A 14,106-nucleotide genomic window follows, 5' to 3' on the forward strand; every position below is an offset into this window, starting at 1 on the left:
TAATACAATAAAACCATCTAGAAAATAACCACGACCATAATAATTTGTATCAAAATACAAATCCACACCATTATTATGGATGTTCATATTAAAACCAAGTTTAACCAATACTAAAACGGACACTAAATTCCGACGAATCTCTGGAGCATAAAACACGTCATGTAGGAACAAAGTGTGTCCATCACGCATATTTAACTGACAGATGCAAATTCCTTTTATTTCGGCTCTGGAGTTGTTTCCTACATAGATCCACTTATTTCCAATTGGTACTCGTCAGAATTCCACGAAGGATTCTCTATCCTTCGCTATATGGTCTGTCGCTCCTGAATCTACAGTCCACAAAAGATTAGATTCAGTTAAATATACAGAACTTGACACATTAGCAAAGTTCTTAAGAGTACAAGGGGTGACTACCTTCTTTGGCTCATGACAGTCACAAGCATAGTTGAGATAGTTAGTATAAGCACCTAGAGGGGGGGTGAATAGGTGTAAAAAATATTTTCTCGAGATAAGAGAGCAATACTAAGCAGACAATAGAAATGAAGTTCTCTTTTCGTTAACAAAGCGAATTATGATCAAAGTAAAGCAGAGAGTAGGGAAGAGAAAATGAACACAAAAATTATAGTGGTTCGGCTTATTCCAAGCCTACGTCCACTCTTCCGCACTGACAGCCCACCAGCTAGATTTCACTATGAATAAAAGAGTTGTTACAGCAAGACTCTCCCTTGATTCCACAATGTAGATACTCTACTACACTTCCTCAAGGTTTCTCAAGAATATGGACTCTTTTTTGCGTACAAGATTTCGCTCAAAAAATGAATTGACTAAGAACAAAGAGCTTCAGACTTTGGAATTCTTCTATCGTGCACACACTCGAACAACTGAAACGTCTTCCTTATATACTCCTTTATGCCATCATACTCGTTGGCACTTACGAAAAGAATTCTTCCAATATTCCCGTTGGACATAATCAATTAGGAAGATCATTCGAGCTATTTAAGGAACATGTCGATAGCCCATCAATCCTGCTCGTCCATACAATCAGGATCTCGGTTTCCATAAGTAGAACCTTCCAAGTATACTTCGCCAATCATGGGATCCTCAATCTTTGAGTCAATAAAGGATTCCGTTATGTCATATCCAGCCAAGAGATCTTCTCTAGTTGATAAGGTCAAATCCTTAACGAAACATCCAGTCTTGGATAGTCATTCTTTGACGGATTAGAAACTGTCAATGAGAATAGACTTTGAGTCTTGAGTCTGGCAGTCCGTAGGTCTTCAGACTTTAAATAGTAGAGTCTGCAAATCTTCAGACTAGACTGATGGAAACGTTTTGTCAGCTTCAAAATACTTCAGGAAGATTTCTCCAACAATCTCCCCCTTTTTGATAGTGACAAAACTTTTCTACAGATTTGGATAACTTTGACCTGCAAAACTTTACTCAAGCAAATATGGATATCGCATAAAGATAAATGGCTTATTGATAACACTAGAATCTGCAACCACATAAAATAGGTTAGTCTTGCATATGAGTAAAGCCATCCATAAGATATCAATAGTACTTAATATAAGCAGTCAATCCAAAATCCCAAATCCAGTCCACAGCCAGACACAAAAGTCAAGTCAAACATCAAAACAAATCAAAAGTTCAAGATCAAGTTCAAAAAAGTTCAAGGTTCAAAGTTCAAATCACATCTCTCCCCTTTTTTGTCATCATAAAAAAGGTTGAGATGGAATCAAGAATGCTTGGGAACACGAACAAGCTGTAAATCTCCCATTGACTGGACAATGCCTTCTAGCTTTGTCAACTCTTCCTTCAGTTGAGCCACCTCTTCACCCTTAGCATTTGCTTGAATCTGAAGAGCAAGGGCTTGGATATGATCATTCAAAGAAATTGAAGAAGCTTGACTTGCAGTCTGCAAATTCTGTACTTCGCATCCCAGAGCAAATATCTAACCCCGCATTTCTAAGAGAACATCAAGAATTATGTGAAAATCTGCTGAATTATCAGTCTGCGTACTGGCTTCTGCACGATCAGATGGAGTAAAGGCAAACGATGGCAAATCAGCATAGTCACGCAGATTGGGCGATGAAACATCATGTCCTTCCTCAGGAAATTGAGAGGCATAGATGTCCTCTGGATCTGCTAGAGAGCGGCTGACTCCTTCACTGGTAGCAGGATATGAGGACATTCATCTTTTCTCACGATCTCCCCCTGTTTCCATGCCTTCAGGTGGAGAAAAGTGTTCCTCATGCTTTCCTTCCTCTTGATCTCCTTTTTCCTTTTCTTTTCTTCTTCTTCTTCTTCTTCTTCTTCTTCTTCTTCTTCTTCTTCTTCTTCAATTCTTTCCTCCTCTGCATCTTTTTCTTCAGCTTCTCTCTCCTCTGTTTCTTTCTCTCTTGCTTCCAAATCGTCTCTTTCTCCAGTCCTCTGTTCTGTGTCTTTCTCTTGTCGTTCCATTGATTATGGTACATAATGACTTAGGTTCTTCAATGCCATTGCAGTAATGGTGATGTCTTCCTCATCTTTTTCATCCTCAACAATGAGATCTCTTCTTTTCTTGGATGGAGCAACCATGGGCTCCTTCCCTTTTCTTTTTGCTGCCGAAGAGATTTGATGAGTTTTGACAGGGGTTTTTTCCTTGAATTTCTCAAACGCCTTGTTGAGTTCCTTCAGACGCATTTTAGACACCATTTTCAGTCTCACTACCATTTGATCACAAGTTTGAACACAGAGAATCCGGGGAGGCTGAACATTCAAATGTCTGAATAATTTTGCCACAAGAGCTGGATAAGGAAGTTGACCATTGTCCTTCACCACTGCTCTATACATGTGGAATATAATAGTGTGAGGAAGAGAGAAATTTTTCCCAGCATTGATGGCATACATCAGCTTTGCCTCTGAGTTTGAAACATCAGTCTTTGAAGTAGCTTTTGGTCTGAGGCAATTGATCACAATCTTGTGAAGCAGAATGTTGAACGCACTCATCCTCGAGTAGGAAACCTTTCCCTCTGTCCTTCTATCCTTAACAAGTTCCAACGTAGCACGAGCAATAGAGACATTGATAGGTTGATATCTCTCTCTCTCAACCCCAATCACATCAGCCAACATATCTATATCCACCACATAGTCCTGATCTCGGACACTAAAAGAGAATCTATTCGCATCTAAGAAACTGAGATTCGAATAGAAGTATGCAGTGAGTTCAGCATAGGCTTATGTAGATTCAGAACAGAACTGTTCAAGTTGAAGAAGACTGAATTTTTCCCTCTAATTAACGTTCACAGCGTCAAGGAAATCAAAATCCACACTTCTAGGGTTTATGACTCCACGCTTCAACAACTTAGAGTATAGATGCTTGTGTTCCTCCGATCGAAACAAGTCTGTCCTTTTGCTCCGAATTTTTGCCGCAACACCCATTCTCGGTTGAAACTGACTGTACAACTTGTCATCATCATTCCCATCTGGCTGATTCAGCCCTCCAACACGTGGATCGATTGGAATATTTGCCATTGCCTCTTCTGCCGACCCAGCAGGGGCAATTCCCAACCGTTCCATTGTGCGTAAAAAGAAGGTTTTGTTCGTAAAATTCTAAACGCAAGTGCACGTATCGAACAAGTAATATAATGATGAGATAAAGTATCGTTCCACGGAGATCGATGATTAATAAACCAATTAAATACTAAAATAGACTAATTCTAAAATTTATCTAACAAATCAAAATATAATTAAGAATGAATTAAAAACGAAATTTGTAGACTAAATGCAGTAAATCGATCAGATAAATATGTTAGAGCATCCGTTTTCACCATAACCACTATATATGATATTCAGATTGTTGTGAATACAAGAACGATATCAAACATGTGATAGCAGAATTTCCTAATTTATTTACTATCCTATCTCTAGGTATAGCAAAACTACTCAGCTTATTAATCCACTATATCTCTATGTGAATTAAAATAAACATGAGTGCATTAAAAACTATGAATATTCTCGGTTTACAATGAGTCTTTTGGATCACCTTATCACCGAAAGCTACACAAATAACGCGGTATATTTCTATCCACGTTTAATTCATGGTTATATATTATAATGAGCAATTGCATATTATCACCTCTCGCCTCAAACATGCACATCAGATCATTCAAGTGGTGGCCAGTCACTCAAAAGCAGTAAACGCAATAATATATAACTCACATGAATGAAATCAATTGTAAAACATAAAAATCATGAAATTCATATCATCATGGTTAGGCTACATCGTAGCCCTAACAAAAGAAAATTAGAACATAGTAGAATAAGAAATAAAAATAGAAATATAGATCAAACCCAGCATCTTGAATCAAAGGACAAGAATTCTATCACCACTTTTGTCTTCTCTTCAAAATACTTGAAAACTCTCAGAACAATGGAAAACGATCTACCCCCTAAACCCTAGCTGCTCTCTCTTCCTATTTATAGGAAATCTAAAATATCTACTTGTAGATAACATTAGGGAACAAAATTAAGAATTTCCTGATTTGATATCCATCTTCCATCGCTACTTTTATTTGAATTCTTGATAATTGCCCTTCTTTTCCTTATCTTCTCCATATCTCATTATTCTGCATAAACAAGGAAAATTTAAATAATCAGAAGGAAATTCAAATATTTTCTCATAGATAATGCATTAATTGTTGCCTAAAATAGGTAAAATAACTCTATTTTTATAGAGTTATCAAACCCCAAACTTAACATTTTGCTAGTCCTCGAGCAAAATCAAGACATAACACATACTCAACCTAACAACCTTCTCTATGACATCTTTCCATAATTGCTCAAATTCACAATTCAAAGAAAAACACAAATTTCATCAAAACATTGAAATCGATTTATAAATTAAGACCAATTCTAACTATATGATCCAAGTGTGTGTGAAAGTCCTAATCTTTTTCGAATTATATGCAATCCAAATAAATTCACATTAACATGCAACCTCTCAAAATTCTCAATAATTATGACCAAATCTCATAGGTTTGCTTTTCATTCCTCTCTCCACTAATGTAAGCTAATTATCCAATCAAAAATCAATAGGACTTTTCTCGGGTTGTAATATAAGGCTGGGCTAAAGGTGAGATAACGGGAATTTTAAGCTCAAATCACCCATCAACACGTTGATTTCTAGGATCTAATTAGAGCCAATGTCACTGTCCAATTTCACTCTTTCAAGATAATTTTTCTGCCGCCATATATCATCATTCTTTTTTTTTCTTTTTTTTTTTCTTTCCTTTTCTCTTTTTTTTTTGAATTGCTTTATGGTAGAGTTTCTCCCAAAGTCCCTCCAAATATGACGTAAAAATTTCCAACCCATTAAGTATCCAAATGGCTCACTCAATTGAAAGTTGGATAGGGAACCATAAAAGCAAATTTTTTTTTTTTTGACAATACACCCCAAACTACCACTGCAATCACTTTTTTTCTTCTTTTTACTCCATCATTCCTCCCAAATTTCTATCAAGCTCAAATAATTTTTTTTTATCCCAAAAGAAAATTAACTTGTTCATAGGGCATGGGATAATGATATAATTTGATCACGGCTAGGCTAAACATATATGGGTGCCAATGAAAAATTGGGTAATAATTAAGGCTCAACGGGGTGACTAGGGATAAATAAATAGGGTTGGCTTGAAAGGCTCAATCGATCCAAAAACTGCCTATATCATTTTCTCAATTAGATTTAGCTTAGGATTTCGCCTCAAGAGAAAATCAAACAAATTCTAAGATTTGGGTGAAATCTAAGAAAATCACATATTTCACATGAATGTTCTCTAGATTTACACATAATTCAAAAAGTAAGGACTTTTAGTGCTCAGTAAGTGGATCAACATAATCAGAATTAAGATTAACTCACACCTCAATTGCAAGTTTAAATAAAATTTAAATTTTCCTAAGAATCATAAAAATTCACAACCAAGAATGCAATCATGAAAAAATTATCCAAAAATTTGTTGCCCCCCCAAACTTGAATGAAGCAGTGTCCTCAATGCGAAAAATAGAATAGGAAGAAGAAAACTTCCCTGGTTGTAGGATAAGTCCATAGATGATCTTGATGACTAAACTCTTGAAAGGTGCTCCCTAAAAATTAACCTGGATAAAATAAAGAAAAGTTAATCTTTTTTTTTTTTTTGCAAAACATAAACTTAAAAATAAATAAAAACATAATTAAAATGCTTGGGTTGCCTCCCAAGAAGTGCTTGCTTTATAGTTTTCAGCCAAACTATCTCAGATGTCGCTATTCGGGAGGATGAAGTTCAATGGTGGTCTTCGCTTGTTGTAACCACCTTCAAAGTAGGGCTTCAAACGTTGACCGTTTACTTTGAATGTGCCATCGGTGTCATGTGCAACTTCAACTGTTCCATATGGGAATACCTGTAACCGTAAAAGGACCAGACCATCTAGACCGCAACTTTCCTGGAAAAAGTTTAAGACGAGAGTTATAGAGTAAGACTTTTTGACCAATTTTAAACTCTCTTCTGAATATGTGCTTGTCATGCCATCTTTTTGTACGCTCCTTGTACAACTTAGAATTTTCATAGGCCTCATTGCGAAATTCCTCCAATTCATTCAGTTGCAATAATCTTTCTTCACCTGCAGACTGCATATCAAAATTCAGAAATTTCAATGCCCAATATGCTTTATGCTCTAATTCCACTGGTAAGTGACAAGCTTTTCCAAACACTAGCCTAAAAGGAGACATCCCAATTGGAGTTTTGAACGCTGTCCTATAAGCCCAAAGTGCATCATCAAGTTTTATTGACCAATCTTTCCTAGAGGCATTCACTGTTTTTTCTAAAATTCTCTTGATTTCCCTATTCGAAATTTCTACTTGACCACTAGTCTAAGGATGATAAGGGGTTGCAACCTTATGTGTGACTCCATAATATTGCTCTTCCATCAAAATTTTGTGCATGCAAATTGAAGGACTAATTCCCTTGATATCAGCTATTTTCCATCCAATTGCACCTTTATGCTCTCTTAATACTCGAGCAATTTCTCCTCCATCAAATCTGTCAAAGAAGAAGATATAATTACCGGTAAAGAAGAAACTCCATCTAAATAAACATATTTCAAATGAGAAGGTAAGGGTTTGAGTTCAAGAATTGGAGGCTCTTCAATTGATGGTTTAGGCTTTGTAATGTGTTGTCCCAACTCTTCAAATTTAATTGCCTTTTGCCTTGAATATGGTGGAATTGCCTCCATGAAATTTGCGTACTCCTTTATCTCCTCATTATGAATATCTTTGTCCCTTGGTTGAATCAGACATGCTTCAAGTGGATCTTCAAAAATATTTTCCTGGAAAACCTTATTCACTAACTTGTCAACTGTCTCAACTCTAAAACAAGAATTATCATCAGATGGATATTTCATTGCTTTAAAAACATTAAATGAAACAAGATCATCTTGAACTCTAAGGATCAACTTCCCCGTTGTACATCAATAAGAGCTCTTCCTGTTGCTAGAAAAGGTCGACCTAAGATAAGTGGTACCTCAAAATCTTCCTCCATGTCAAGAACTATGAAATCTGCAGGAAAGATAAATTTGTCAACTTTTACCAAAACATCTTCCACAATACCTCTCGAATATTTAATTGATCGATCAGCTAGTTGAAGTGACACTGTGGTTGCTTTTACCTCGCCCAATCCTAATTTCTTGAAAACAGAATAAGGCATCAGATTAATACTTGCACCTAAATCACATAATGCTTTTTCAAAGTAAGAATCCCCAATAGTGCAAGGAATAGTAAAACTCCCTGGATCTTTTAATTTTGGAGGCAATTTGTTTTGTAGGATGGCTGAACACTCCTCATTTAACTTCACAGTTTCATAATCCTCCAGTTTCCTTTTGTTTGCCAAAATCTCCTTCAAAAATTTTGCATAACTAGGCATTTGCGCTAAAGCATCTGCAAAAGGAATGTTAATGTGCAATTTTTTAAATACATCAAGAAATTTAGAAAATTGCTTATCTATTTTGTGCTGCTGGAGTTGCTGAGGGAATGGAATTGGCGGCACATATGGCTTGGGATTATATGGAAAAAGTTTACTCTTGCTTGTCTCCTTCGATTGTTTATTGATCACCTCTTCTTTATCTCTGGAAATCTCTTCTTCTCCTACTTGTTTACCGCTTCTCAGGGTAATAACCTTTATGTTTTCAATTGGATTTTTCTCTGTGTTGCTCGGCAAAGAACCCTGTTGCCTTCCTGACATCATGCTTGCTAATTGACCCACTTGCATCTCCAGATTTCTGATTGAAGCCTCTTGGTTTTGAAATCTCACATCCGTGCTTTTGATGAAGTCATGAGTTGTGTTAGCAAGTTTGGTGACTATATTTTCCAAATTTGACTTTGTCTCTTCGATTGTTTGAATCCAGGTGGTCTCGTCACATTCTGATTGTTCCATGAAAAATTTGGATGATTGCGCCATCCCGGATTGTATGTGTTGGAGTAGGGATTATTCTGTGACCTGTTAAAATTCCCAACAAAGTTAGAATTTTCATGAGATTGTTTGAAAGTATTACCTACTTGACACTCTGTGCTAACATGTCCCCCACCACAAAAATCACATGTCAAAGTGTGAATTTTCATGGCTGAAACACTCATATTATCAAGCTTTTTGTTGATTGCTTCAAATTGTGCAGCAATTGCAGCAAAAGCATCCACTTCATGAACTCCGCTAACTTTTCGCATTGGTAATCTCTCGCAGGCCACCTGATAATTATTGGACGCCATCTCTTCTAATAAATTGTAGGCTTCTTCTGGTGTTTTATTATTTAAAGTCCCCCCTGCAGCTGCATCAATCATAGAACGAAGATTTGCACTAGAGCCATTATAAAAAGTTTGTACCTGCATCCATACGGGTAGTTCGTGATGTGGGCATCTCCTAAGAAATTCTTTGAATCTTTCCCATGCTTCATATAATGATTCATTATCCATCTGCATAAAATTAGTAATATCGTTACGCATCTTCGCAGACTTTGCAGGTGGAAAGAACTTACCAAGAAATTTCTGAGCCATATCATTCCATGTAGTAATTGATCCTGCAGGAAGAGAAGAAAGCCAACTTTTAGCTTTGTCTCTAAGAGAGAATGGAAATAATCTCAATTTAATAGCATCATCTGTAACTCCATTATATTTAATGGTGTCACAGATTTCAAGAAAAGCATCGATATGAGCGTTTGGATCATCGCTTGGTAGCCCATTGAATTGCACTGATTGTTGAAGCATCTGAATAAGTGACGGCTTAATCTCAAAGTTGTTAGCTTGAATTGCAGGTCTTCTGATACTTGATGTGGTGCCTTGAACTGTTGGCACGGCATAATCTCTTAAGAGTCTACGTGGATTTTCATTATCACCGTCTGCCATCTTAGCGTGATTTTTCTGTTCTCTTAGTCGCCTTTTGAATGTACGCTTGATTTCTGGATCAAGTTCAACAAGTTTCCCTTGTTGGCTACGTGTCATAAACCGATGTACACCCTGAAAAATAAAACAAAACAAAAGCTAGATTAAACTTAGAATTATCTGGTATCAATATTAATTAGTATTAAACAAACGATTCCCCGGCAACGGCGCCAAAAACTTGTTCGTAAAATTCTAAACGCAAGTGCATGTATCGAACAAGTAATATAATGATGAGATAAAGTATCGTTCCACAGAGATCGATGATTAATAAACCAATTAAATACTAAAATAGACTAATTCTAAAATTTATCTAACAAATCAAAATATAATTAAGAATGAATTAAAAACGAAATTTGTAGACTAAATGCAGTAAATCGATCGGATAAATATGTTAGAGCATCCGATTTCACCATAACCACTATATATGAATTTCAGATTGTTGTGAATACAAGAACGATATCAAACATGTGATAGCAGAATTTCCTAATTTATTTACTATCCTATCTCTAGGTATAACAAAACTACTCAGCTTATTAATCCACTATATCTCTATGTGAATTAAAATAAACATGAGTGCATTAAAAACTATGAATATTCTCGGTTTACAATGAGTCTTTTGGATCACCTTATCACCGAAAGCTACACAAATAACGCGGTATATTTCTATCCACGTTTAATTCATAGTTATATATTATAATGAGCAATTGCATATTATCACCTCTCAGTCTCAAACATGCACATCAGATCATTCAAGTGGTGGCCAGTCACTCAAAAGCAGTAAACGCAATAATATATAACTCACATGAATGAAATCAATTGTAAAACATAAAAATCATGAAATTCATATCATCATGGTTAGGCTACATCGTAGCCCTAACAAAAGAAAATTAGAACATAGTAGAATAAGAAATAAAAATAGAAATATAGATCAAACCCAGCATCTTGAATCAAAGGACAAGAATTCTATCACCACTTTTGTCTTCTCTTCAAAATACTTGAAAAACTCTCAGAACAATGGAAAACGATCTACCCCCCCTAAACCCTAGCTGCTCTCTCTTCCTATTTATAGGAAATCTAAAATATCTACTTGTAGATAACATTAGGGAACAAAATCAAGAATTTCCTGATTTGATATCCATCTTCCATCGCTGCTTTTATTTGAATTCGATAATTGCCCTTCTTTTTCTTATCTTCTCCATATCTCATTATTCTACATAAACAAGGAAAATTTAAATAATCAGAAGGAAATTCAAATATTTTCTCATAGATAATGCATTAATTGTTGCCTAAAATAGGTAAAATAACTCTATTTTTATAGAGTTATTAGGTTTCATTTTTGTACCATTTGTCTTTCAGAAATTCATCAATGTAATTCAAAGGAGTTCCACCCCTTTTCAAAGCACGATAAAGCTTGTAGGTAAAAGAGGGCTTAAAAGTTCTTATGGGTTCTGTATCTTCAATTATTTCTTCCTCTTCTCGACGAGCAACATCCTGTGGTCTAGATGGAGAAGATGGATGCTGCTGAGAATGTTGTGGGCTCTGCCGCTGACTAGGAGACTCTTCTTCCTTGGTGAGATCAAAGTGCGTAGGCCCCTCACGCATTTGCTGCGGTCCCCTATTCGTGATCTTCGAAGACTTCCTTTGAGACGACATCTTTCACAGTCTTTGAAAGATTCCAAACTTGACTTTCCCAAGAAAGATGACAACTTTTCGAAGATTAAACAAGAGAAGAAGACAAAAGTGGAAGATTGATGCTTTTTAGGGTTTTTGGAGTTAAATGGAGAGGAACCGACAATATATAGGTCAGTTGAAGAGAGGCATACAAAATGTCGTAATGGAAAGTAAAAAGATGCCCTTTTAAAGAATAACTGCCTTTTTCAAAAAATTAGATAACTGCCATTTAAAAATTAACTCCATTTTTGAAAAAGAAAGATTGCACTAATCATGGAAATTGAAAGTAGCAAAAATCAATTATGGACAGATGATCGTACCTTTTCAAGATTTAATCTGAGAGAGAATAAAATAACTTATAATCAAAGATCTTGATTGTCTGAGTCTGAGAGTCTCTAGACTTTTACTTCTTCAAACCTCAAGATGTTGAGTCTGGAACAAATGATTTCAAATTGATTTTTCTCTAAAGGCTTTGTAAATATATCCGCCAGTTGGTTATTTGAGTCAACAAACTGAATCGAAACTTCTCCATTCTGAACATGATCTCTAATGAAGTGATGTCGAATCTCTATATGCTTTGCTCTTGAGTGAAGAATTGGATTCTTGGTGAGATTGATTGCGCTGGTGTTGTCACAGTTAATCTCTGTGCATGAATTTTCAATTCCAAAGTCTCTTAACTATTGTTTTATCCACAGAATTTGTGAACAACAACTTCCAAGAGCTACATACTCTGCTTCTGCTGTAGAAAGAGCCATTGTATTTTGCTTCCTTGAAAACCAAGACATTGTCCTGCTTCCAAGTAGTTGACAGATACCCGAGGTGCTCTTTCTATCAACTTTGCATCTGGCTAGATCTGCGTCTGAGTATCCAAGAAGAGTAAAGTCTCCCTTTTTAGGATACCAAAGACCAAGGCTTGAAGTTGATGCAATGTATTTGATAATACGCTTTGTAGCACTTAGATGAGATTCTTTAGGATCTGCTTGAAATCTAGCACAAATACAAACACTAAACAAAATGTCAGGTTTAGAAGCAGTAAGATAAAGATGTGAACCAATGATACTCCTGTATAGCTTCTGGTCAACTTTCTTTCCTCTTTCGTCTTTGTCTATCTTCAAAGAACTTGACATTGGTATATCAGTCTTTTTGCAATTTTCCAGTCCAAACTTTTTGACAAGATCATTAGCATATTTTTCTTGATGAATAAAGGTTCATTCCTTCAATTGTTTCACTTGAAGTCCAAGAAAGAAGGTTAGTTCACCCATCATGCTCATTTCAAATTCATCCTGCATAGATTTAGAGAATTTCTTGCACAGACTTTGATTAGAGGATCCAAAAATAATATCATCAACATATATTTGAACAAGTAGAAAACTTTTGCTTTCTCTTTTGATAAACAGAGTAGTGTCTACTTTACCTTTGACAAAGCCATTTTGAATTAAAAATTTACTTAGCCTGTCGTACCAAGCTCGAGGTGCTTGCTTTAAACCATATAAAGCCTTTTTCCCGAATCTTTGAGTCCTGGTTTCCTTGGGTCTTCAAACCCAGGTGGTTGTTCCACATAGACTTCCTCATGGATAAATCCATTCAGGAAAGCACTTTTGACGTCCATTTGGAATAACCTGCAATTCTTATAACAAGCAAAAGCAAGTAATAATCTAATTGCTTCTAACCTCGCTACTGGTGTGTAAGTCTCATCATAGTCTATCCCTTCTTCTTGCGTATATCCCTTGGCCATAAGTCTTGCTTTGTTTCTTACGACCTTTCCTTTCTCGTCCATCTTGTTCCTGAAAACCCATTTAGCTCCAATAATAGAATTACCTTTCAGTTTAGGAGTCAATTCCCAGACATCATTAACACTGAATTGCTTGAGTTCTTCTTGCATGGCTTCAATCCAGCTTTAATTAGATAAAACTTCTTCTATGCTTTTGAGTTCTATTTCAGAAATAAGAGCCACAGCACTAGACTCTTCGCGCCTTTTGGATCTTGTGCGAATTCCTTCATTAATGTCTCCTATAATGAGATCTTTGGGATGACTGGACTTATGCTTCCAGTTACTGGTTGATTTGTTAGGTCGATGATCACTTTCTTCATTTGAATCTTCAACAATCATTTGATGCTGGTCTTTCGAAGTTTGAACTGCTTCTTGAGATTTAGACTTTGTAGAGTTTGGAGCAGGTTCAGATTCTTTAAGATGAGTCTGAATAGATTCATTTTGCATAGAATCTTGGAGTTTGACATTCATTGATTCCTCCACAGATTGAGTCTTCTTGTTGTAGACTCGTAGGCTTTGCTTGAGGTAGAATATCCAAGGAAGATGCCTTCGTCTGATTTTTCTTCAAACTTGCCAACTCGATCATTTGCATTTTTCAATATAAAGCATTTACATCCAAACACATGAAAATATGAAACAATAGGCTTCTTTTCTTTGAATAACTTATAGGGGTTTTTTTTTTTTCCAGAATAGGTCTTAGAAAAACTCTATTAATAATATAACATGCTATAGAAACTGCTTCAGCCCAAAAACGTGAAGATATGTTACTTTCAATTAAAAGAGTTCTAGCCATTTCTTGAAGCGACCTATTCTTTCTTTCCACAACTCCGTTTTGCTCTGGAGTATATGGAGAGGAGAACACATGCTGAAAACCAGATTTATCACAGAATTTTGTAAAATCTTGATTTTCAAATTCACTTCCATGGTCTGTTCTTATACTTGAAATAACATACCCTTTTTCATTTTGAATTTTTTTAGCAAACTTTTCAAAATAAGAAAAGGTTTCAGACTTACTTGTCAGGAAATATACCAAAGTAAATCATGAGTAGTCATCCACAATTACTAGGCAATATTTCTTACCTCCAATGCTCTGAGTTCTGGTTGGTCCAAAGAGATCCATATGCAGAAGCTGCAGTACACGATTAGTGGAAACTTGATTTATTGGTTTAAAGGAATTTCTTACCTGCTTTCCCAATACACATGGTGTACATAGATCAGACTTTTGGTA

General features: G+C 35.9%; 1 non-coding gene and 1 pseudogene across 1 annotated transcript; one reads left to right on the forward strand and one right to left on the reverse strand.

Annotated features, from left to right (window-relative positions):
• The window catches only part of LOC104420219, a 36,252-nt pseudogene that overhangs the window by 11,859 nt on the left and 10,287 nt on the right, over positions 1 to 14,106 (reverse strand).
• On the forward strand, positions 8,898 to 9,003 carry LOC120288629. Its single transcript, XR_005546732.1, has one exon. It is a non-coding gene; the product is annotated as a small nucleolar RNA R71 (small nucleolar RNA).

The sequence above is a fragment of the Eucalyptus grandis genome, chromosome 9 (genome assembly GCF_016545825.1).
Source record: "Eucalyptus grandis isolate ANBG69807.140 chromosome 9, ASM1654582v1, whole genome shotgun sequence".
NCBI classification, from domain to species: domain Eukaryota; kingdom Viridiplantae; phylum Streptophyta; class Magnoliopsida; order Myrtales; family Myrtaceae; genus Eucalyptus; species Eucalyptus grandis.